The sequence below is a fragment of the Camellia sinensis genome, chromosome 5, assembly GCF_055761805.1.
Source record: "Camellia sinensis isolate YWXY chromosome 5, ASM5576180v1, whole genome shotgun sequence".
NCBI classification, from domain to species: Eukaryota; Viridiplantae; Streptophyta; class Magnoliopsida; order Ericales; family Theaceae; genus Camellia; species Camellia sinensis.
The window spans coordinates 129,554,583-129,564,628 of record NC_138965.1 but is presented as its reverse complement, the minus strand read 5'-3'; positions in this window follow the sequence as shown (position 1 = coordinate 129,564,628).

Genomic DNA, 10,046 nt, shown 5'->3' with positions numbered 1-10,046 from the left:
TTCATGTTGATCTTTGTGTGTTTTAAGGTCTTGTTTTGAGTCTTTTTGGTTTTAGCAAGTTTGTTTATTTGTATTGGAGTTGTTTTTACTTTGTTTATCGAGTTGTATTTTGTATTTTGGTTGTTGGTCGGCTTATTACCTGATTAAGAACATTGTTTTAATCAAGCGTTCTCCTAGCCAATTCAATTTTGTGTCCCTTTCATGCAAATATGGTGCTCATGACGCAAAAATAACAACACTTTTCATAAAAACTACGAGGTTTTATTCCGATCATGGTTTTTACAAAAGAGGTGTACAAGTTTCAAAGCAAAAATAAAACCTATTTGAAGCTATACATGTGCTAATGCTACTAAACAAAAAGAAACTAAGCAAAAAGGTACAAAAAAAATCAGCACCAGTTGCCTCAGGCCTGAGAGGCCCTCTTCATCCTCTTTCCTAGAGGGGAGGACTTAAGGGCACTATCTCCATCGACACCGCCGTCGGAATCAGTCTCTGAACTAGAACCCGAGTTGGTATCATCTCCGCTCTCTGTCTCAAAGACCGTCTCGACAACACCTCCGCTCTCGGAACCCAAGCCAATATCATCGTCTCCACTCTTGGATGACTCAGAATGCCGACTCGCTGCCTCCTCAGAGTCACTAGTCTCAGCATCGTCATTGCTCAAGATGGGCTATGGAGGGCTGCCCTGGCCTTGGGTGCCCCTGTCCCTGTCTCGGCTGCGACTCACATCTCGGCCACGAGCAGGGGCCTGTCTCTCTCTCCTCACTACTACTGGAGGATGTACTGCCGGTGCTGCTACCACCGCTGGAGCCATCGGTACAGATGGGATCTGAAAAAGAGTCGCCAACATATCAGCTACAGTGGGTGTATACAGTGTGCCAATGCAGTATATCAGTGCAGTTTGGGAAAGACTACAGTTGAAATACTAGTGTATCAATGGAAATATGATAGCATGAAGCGTAAACTAAAGGAAATTACCAGGATGCCGTGGAGACCAAGCAGCGTCTCCCTTCTCTGCACCCTATCCATAAGAGAAACTACCAGCTCGAGGAGGCTCCACGTATACTCTATGGATGCCTGCAAATGCATTTGGGTGATATATATCTCGAATAAACATATCTGAAATGGAAATGTGGGATGCAAATGGTAAAGTGTGGTCTATACCTAGATCGAACCCCAAACTCCGACAAGCTCGTGCCCAACCTCTATAGGCTCAATCGGAATCTGATAAGTACTCCCAGTATGTCGCCAGCATGTGAACGTGGTGAGAAGCTCTGACCAATGGACAGTCTGCTCAACAGGGGAAGGCCTTCTAGCACGGGCCCTGGTCATCTGAACCGCCTCTCTCGCTGCAGGAGCCCTTGCTCTCTCGCCTGCCTAATCGCCGGTTAGAGGAGGCATGAGATGGGTCTGAATGAAAGTCGTGTAATCGCCCTCTCCTCAAAAGAAATCAGCGTCCAGACCTACTATAAACTGAGTGAATACATGAATAGATAGGTTGTCTGCTGTCATCATAGACTTCAGAGGTGGCCTCGGAAGACTAGATCCAACAAGCCCACGATCTGGTGAATGAATCTCTCGATCAAGAACCAAGCCCGGCAGACTGGGCCCTCCAGCAGGATCCGGAAGCGCGACGTGCCCCACGGTCCCGCATACTGGTCTTGCACCACGGCCGGCATCATGGCCAAAGGCTGCCATGTGATCTGCAAACAGAGAATGTACAGATTGTTAGTTGTCGTCAGTTGCTAAAATGTGAATCAGAATAGTTGTAAAGAAACAATGATTATGTTTCGGGTTACCTCGTGGGCGGCCACAGTGTCAAAGTAATAACGGAAGGAGGCAAAGGACTTACGACTCTGGCGTTGACACCAGCCATCGTATTGCTTTGAGTAGAGAACCATTGGGGGGAGGTCCTCCATAGGCTCTGGGGCAAGGGTTGGAAAATATGCATACACCATAGCTCCAAGGAAAGTGCAGTGACATGAGTACAAAGCATGAACAAATACAGCAAGTGCAAAGCAGAAAGCACATGTGTTGAACAGATATAAAGTAGAAAGTGTACAGTGCAATGGGGAAAACTGAAATACATACCTCCCAGGCTCGCCAATAGCCTCCAATCCGCTCTCCCCTCAGGCGGGAAATAGAGCTCATATAGCCGTACAAGGTGGCAAGACCAGCTCCGCCCTAGTCGTAGAAGCGTACCTGGGGAAGGGTCACCAGGGCACTCAATAGATATAATCCCACGGTGTTCCACCTATTTAAAAACAAAGTGGTGCCGAGGACGAATATTAGGAAGCCCCGAGCATACTGCTCCATCTCCTTTAGCGTCTCGGGCTCGTCCCTTGAAACTTCTCAGCAAACCTACTGTACCTTACCATGGCTAGCTGGTACAGAGGTAGGTGCGCTCCCAATAGGTCGATCCAAGCAACCTCTTACTCCCTCATATCTGTGTCAAAAGGGATCAGATCACCCTCTACTCCTAAGCCTGTGATCATGGCGAAGTCGTGGGGAGTCATCGTCATCTCCCCGGCAGTAGAGAAGTGGAAGAAGTTGGTGGTGTCCCATTACCTCTCCACTAGCGCTCCTAGGAGGGGATGGCTCACAATGACCTGTGTCAGGCAGGAGCAGAAAAGGCCAAAGCTGGTCTCATCAACAATGTCGCGGACAACGGCAAGGAGCTTGTCATACCAATGTCTTGTTGTTGTAGCTCCATACCCCCTGTAGGAAGGAGAGTCTCCATGTCGGTAAAGAACAGATGAATCAGATCAGGCAGTGATGAAAGTACAGTCAGGTGAAAGGCAGTGCAAGAAATGCAGTTAAAAAAAAGGCAGGAATGTATGAAAGCAGAGTTCATACCTCAGTGGCGATGGATAAAAGATGGGAGGCCGACTCCCTCAACAGGAGGTCCTCTGGTACACCGCGAGTAAAGTTGTTAAAGTGCCTAATGCCGCCAGGTGGTAAGATGTGCGTGCGGGGATGATATCTTGCTGGATCAAAAGGTCGCACTCTCAAAGGTAATGGCTCTGGCTCAAACTCGGGTGCAAACTCCGCCTCAAGGTTAGCCTCAATGCCCTGAGTCGCCTCGCCAGCCTCAGCAACTACTGGCTCCTCTACCTCGGTAACAGGTGAAAATGCAAGCGAAACCTCTAAAGGAGCCTTGTCGTGTGGAATCTCATCTGCCATTTGAAAAATGGGTGGAAAATGGGTGGAAAATGAGTGGAAAGTAGGTGAAAATGAAAAAAAAAATGGAGAAAATAGGGTAAACTTGGAAGAGTCAACCTTAGGAGAGAGAAAATGGGAGAAAAAGTCAAAGCCAGGAAAAGTTCATGAAACCCGGGAGAAACTCGAGGGGAACAAGCCTAAAGTGGTGAAAATCCGAGAAAAAACGGCAAAATCAAAATCTGATCGGTTCAAAATGTTGAGAATCAAGAAGGTTTTATGAAAAAAGTTCGTGTGGAGCGTTGGAAAACGCGTATAAAGTGTAGATCTAGAGAGAGAAAGTGTCTAGAAAGAGAGGGAGAGCAATTTCAGTCTTGTTGGTGTGAGGAAATGAAGCCTTGAGGCTTGTACTTAAAGACCCAAAGCAAAATGACAAGATTGCTCCGAATCTGCCATCACTGGCCGGCAGGTGGCCGGCAGCATCTCCTGGTGGCGGGCAAGTGGCCGGTGGTTCTCAGGTGGGTTTGAGTGCTATTCTGAGCTTCTTCTTCTCAAGTTGTTTGTGGAGGGTTTTGTTTTGGAAGCCTGCAACTGCGTTCTAGTGCGAACGTGTCCCACTTGCTACTCTGAACAAGGTGTATCCTTTTGAACATGTTGTAACTCCTCCGAGAGGTTAATCGGAAGTTGCTACCGAATATCGTTGTGTTCGTTTTGTTAAATTACGCTTTTGTTCTCTTCCGTTCCATAGAAGGTGCATTTTATGTATATGAATGTTGTACACGTGTCTTGCATCATTCATAATTCATGCATAGAACATGCCACCAATTTTGCATAGAATATGCTTTTATTTCATGCATAGAAGATACTTTCGTTTCTTGTATAGAACATGCCTTCAATTAACATCATACGTCGGTTGTCCATCTTGCATAGAATATGCATTGTCACTGAATTGACTCGTGCCCTTTGTGCATCTATGTCACACGTTCACTTGGTGCATCTGTCGCACACGTTCACTTTGTGCGTCTATTGCACACCTCTCTATTTTATCTTGGGATGCGTAAAGGGCAAGCCCGAGTTGTTTCTCCTCTTCTTACCATTTCAGCGTGATTAAAGTATCTCAGGACGTGTAACGCGCGACTCTAGGCGTGTTTTATATCGGGACGCGTGAAGCGCGAGCGCGAGCACGAGCGGTTTTTCTCATCTTCTCACGTTTTCAACGTGATTGGAGCATCTCAGGATGCGTGACGCGCGGCTCTGGGCGTGTTTTATCTCTAGACACATGAAGCGCGAGCCCGAGCTATTTTTCTCCTCTTCTCACGTTTTCAGCGTGATTAGAGCATCTCAAGACGCGTGAAATGTGGCTCTAGGCATGTTTTATCTCGAGACGCGTGAAGCACGAGCCCAGGTAGTTTTTCTCCTCTGCTCACATTTTCAGTATGATTAGAGCATCTCAGGACATGTGACGCGCGGCTCTGGGTGTGTTTTATCTCAGGACATGTGAAGCGTGAGCCCGAGCAGTTTTTCTTCTCTTCTCACATTTTCAGCGTGATTAGAGCATCTCAGGATGCGTGACGTGCTACTCTGGACGTGTTTTATCTCGGGACGCGGGAAGCGCGAGCACGAGCGATTTCTCTTTATCTCGAGACACGTGAAGCGAGAGTGCGAGCGATTTTTCTCCTTTTCTCATGGTTTCAGCGTGGTTAGAGTATCTCAGGATGCATGACACGTGGTTCTAGATGTGTTTTATCTCGGGACGCGTGAAATGCGAGCCCAAGTAGTTTCTCTTTATCTCAGACGCGTGAAGCGCGACCTTGAGCAATTTTCATCTCAGGGCGTGTGAGGCACGACCCCGAGCAGCTTTCGTTTCTCAGGATGCGCGAGGCACAACCCTGAACTGTGTTTTCTTTCCTCGTCTCTTGTTTTGGCGTGGTTTGACTATGTTTTAGATCTTTTTGCACGGAACTTGTGTTGGTTTTAAGCTTGAAGTTGCTCATTCATATGTTGTTATCTCGTTATCTTGCTTGTTGCATCTGTTATTGCTTAGTGCATCATCTTGCATGATCATAAGTTTTCAAAATAGCCGACTTCGCGAAGTGTGTGAGTCCAGCTTTCAAAGTTGCATTGTGCATTTCATTTGTAACTTCTCCAAAGCTTTGCTGGTTTGATTCCTTGCAAAGGGATACGTAGGCAGCCTACGGGTGCAACCATTTGTTTTTGTCTTGATTGTTTGTCCAAGTCATACGATCTTGTCAAAATAGGTCATCTTCGAGCTTTGACATTCACTCACATCATTTCATGACTCCGAGTTCTGTCAAATAGGGAAAACTGTAGACACCCCATTTTTGACGACCTTTACAACTTGGACGTCATCCTGTGCACACCCAATGATGAGTCTATATGCTTTCCAAGTGCTTGAAGTCCTCAACAGAATGCCACAGGTTTGAGCTTTTCAAACCTTGCGCCCTTGTTGCCTTGTTTTGGACCAAACCTAGAGATCTTCAAGCCTGCAACCCCTGGTGGCCTGCCGACCACTTCTTTGGGCTACTGGCCATCACTCTTGGTTGCTGGCCACTGATGTGGCCTGCCAGCCACCAGTGATGGCCAGTTGGCCACCAATGTCTTTTGCAGATAATTTGTGCCAGTTGTTTGCACAGATGCTTGCATCTCCTCCCACGTGTATAGCTGGATGTTTTTGAGGAGATTACATGTTTGTCTATATATAGAAGACCTCCCTTCTTGCCATGGGATTAGAAAAATTTTGAAGTAAAATTTATCCTTTTTTTCTACAATTCTCTCTCTCTCTCTCTCTCTCTCTCTCTCTCTCTCTCTCTCTCTCTCTTACAACCTTAGCCTATACAACTTTCACCTTTACCTATACACTCTTAACCAAACCTCTCCATCTTTGAGTTGAGGTGCCTTAGAGCCTTGTTTGAGCTCTTGAGGGTGTGTTTTGCCTTGGTTTATTGCTTGGAATTGGTTCTTCTCTTCAAAGGTATAAGGTTTTTCCTCTTTACTTGCTTTATTCACTCATTTCCTTAATGTTTTCCAATTGTTTTTGGGCTGAAACTTGAGTTTTAAGGCTAATAAAGGTTGAGGGGTGGTTCACCCTTCTTTACACCTTTCTCTCAAGGCCTTTTCCCTTGTGTTTCCCACCCTTGCACTATCTTTTTTTGAGCTTTTAAACACTAATTTTCAGAGCTATTTTTGGTGGCTAAAATCATGGTTTGAAGTCCAAAATTTGAGGGGTTATCCTCCCCTCCTTGTGTTTTGCTTAATAGTCTAGCATGATCCGTGTTTTAGCTTATTAATCTAGCTATTTTTGTCTCAATTCCAGCATATTTTAGGATTGTCTTTAAGTGTTTGTTGCATTTGAGCTTTGTTTTGCATGCTTGTAGTGTAATTGTCCTAATGAGTTTGGTGTTTTAGGCATTAAACACCATCTAGTTGAGTTGATTGCATTTATTTATGGCTTTCCATACTTGTGATTACTCTTAATCACCTCTGCAACCTCCATCATTTCTTGGCTTTTGTTTTGCTTTGAAAGTGGTTTCAAACAACTTGTTTGTGTAAGTATAAGATTAAGATGTCATTCTTAATGGTTTAATCCTTGCTGGGGGTTCATTACCAACGGTATGATGTCTCTTTCATGCCCAAAATAACTCTTGGTTTGAGCTCTTTTTCCATTAGAAGACTTAAATTCACCTTTGGACTCAATTGACTAAAGAATGGTTGGTAAACTAAAATGCAGTAATAAAATTGAGGCTAAAAAAAGGTGCAAGATAATAACTTGCTTGGGTTTAATCGAACGTTAATTGAACCCATGAGTCTTGACTTGTTTCATACTCATTAGTGATGAAAACGGTTCAAGATTCGTTGCCAACTACTTCTTTTGATCTTTCATGATAGAGATGTGGTTTTGAGAGTCTTGTTTTATTGCATTCGTTCAACTTGCACACTTTGGTTCATAGGCCATCATGCAATGAAATTGCATAGATTAATGGTTTGTGAACCAAGCTTTCTCGTCCTTTGATCTGTTCATGATAATGAGGGATAAATTGTGCAAACAAACCCTTGAGAATACATTGTCTCTGCACTATTTGCTCTCTATTGTAGCAGGGAAGTTCTGTCATCAGTGGCCGGCAAGCCATCATCAGTGGACGACAAGCCCCCTACCGGCCACCAGTGCAAAATCAGGCAGTGTTCTTTTGAGGCAGAACAGAGTTGGTCAGGAGGTAGAAATCAATGCAAATGTTCTATTGTGCAACAGAGACATTCAGCAGTAGAAACAGTGCCTTTCTTAGGTAGAAACCGCATTCATGCATGAGCCTTCCATTGATCCTCGGGATCCGTGTCGTGTATATCAGTATTGTGCTTAAAGTAGCAGCTTTGTAATTAATTAGTAAGAATAGCTAATTCGTTTCGTGTTATAATTATTTTAATTAGCTAGATTAGTTAATTAATTTGTTCAATTCGGTTTGTAATAGTTAGTCAAGTAGTTTAGCTAATTTTATTTATTTGTTGTTGTAATATCTAGGTAATTAGTTAGCTAGTTAGTTCATTCGAATCCTACCGAGGCTCGCTTCATCATTTTAACTTGCATTGTTAGTTTAACGCTTCTTTGAATACATGCTTAAACCGCATGCTATCAAATTAATTCATATGCCATATTAGTAGCCGAGCCTAGTAATTGTATATCGCATGTGTTGCATTAGTCATATTGCCTAGTTAGGATCATGCATTTTTCTAACTTTATCATCTTTCTTGGCTTAGAGTACTAGGTGAGTCTGTACTCGCTTTAGCATATTGAATGTGTGTGAGTGTTGCCATATCTAGCATGCTTGCCATCAGGCTAAATGCTTAAATAAACTATTTGAATGCCTGTGGATGAAGGTTATTTGCTTAATTGGAATAATTTGAGTAATGTTCATATGCGATTGCTTTTTGAAGTGGTACATATTCAAAACAATTTTCAAAAACAAACATGAATCGCAATGTTCCAACTCTTGCAAGTTAGTCTATACTTGTGTGTATGCGCATCACATAGTAATGCTAGCCTAATAATTGGAACAAGAGCATATAATGTACATAAGATTCATATCATGATTAGTAGAGGCCTGTAGACATCCCCGAACGTCCACAGGAAAAATCCCGTTTTGTTCATTTGGGCTTACTACAGTTCGGACTCAATGTCACGGTTCTTAATCTGATCTCGCGAGATTGATAAATTACCAAAGAGTCCAAATCCAGGAAATCGTTTTGAAAAACTGATTTTTAGAAAGGAGTGCCAAACATGGACTGCTTTGCCAGATACAGAGTCGCCACCTAAATATTTTATTTTGAGGAAATTTAGGAAACCCTAACTCGTGCCTAAGGCCACGTGTCCGTCATCACCAAAGTTGCCTCGGCTCGGGAACTTGGGTACGATTAGGGAAGGTCGTGCAATGAGCACCCCCGCTCCCCCGATCAAAGATCAGCCACTACTAAGCATGATATCTTGTTTTTGAAAACACATGTGCTCTTATTCCGGTTTATTAGCCTAGAATTGCTACGTGATGCGCACAGTATTCAAATATAGACTGGATCGTCTAAGTTGGAACAAAACATCTCATGTTTGTTTTGAAAATGGTTTGCTACTCGCAAGTAGGCTAAAATGAGGATTTTGCCACCCTCAAATGGGCTTAGAAAACATGGTGTTTTGCCACTCTCAAGTGGGCTTAAAACTCGCAATCGATGAATTGTTCCAATTTAAATAATCCAACCTTCACCCACAGGCATTCAGGCAGTTATATCACATAAGCATATAGCCTCATGGTAAGCATGCTATCATGGCAATCACTCACACGCATGCAAGGATGCTAAAGCATAAACACTTACCGAGTACTCCGACCCAAAGAAAGAAGCTAATGCAACAGATGCAAGAATGCAACTAAGATAGGCTCGGCTATTCTAAGATGGCATATGAGATGCTACAGGTAACACATATTCAACTTGGAGTTGAAATACGATGCAGTTAGTATGATGCGCCGAGCCCGGTGCATGCAATACAGGTGAATGAATGCAAGCATGCGAACATATAGATGCTAATTGAAACATGCCCTAAAACTAACCATCATAAGCTGGTAAATAAAAGGGAGAAAGACGTGGGGTTGGAAGACATGCATCACACGCACGCACACTTATTACAAAGTTCACCCTCTCGCGGAGGGTCCGAATAAATTATACATAACCAACTAGCTAATCTAAGCTAATTAAACTAGTTATTACACAACCGAAATGAATAATGAATTACAGCTAAATATTACACAACATTAATTAATTAACAAATTAAACTAAGGAAGCAAATAAATTAGAATGCAAGCTACATGAAATGGACTGCCTCAGCTCTGTTCTGAATGATAAAGGATGCATGCATGCTCGAGTCGCCTTGTCGGGAAATCCATCGAGATGCCCCGACTCGCCTTTGTTTGCAATTGATTTCAGAAACTTGCACAAAGCTCCAAGGAGATGAAACTCTACCCTGGGAATATAGGGGGAGGCTGCCGACCAACTATAGGCATTGGAGACCACCTACCGACCACCCTTGGTGGTGAAAACCAGAAAAGGTGGTTGGCCTGCCAGAAAACCTGGTCGGCCGACCAGTTTCTTCTCCTGGTTTCTGCATTTTCTGCAACAAAGGCAAGAGAGAGAGAGAAAGCAAGGTATTTGCAACACATGTGTGTACGACCACTCTCCCCATCATTGCATAAGCTCTAGGGAGTGTAGTCCTCGATCCTCGTGTCATCAATCACGTATCCCGATGCATGATGGCCGAGGAGTCGAATTGCACGACTCAATGGGACATGAATGCACACATAAGCAACTAAAACCAACAACTCCATCATGGGTGA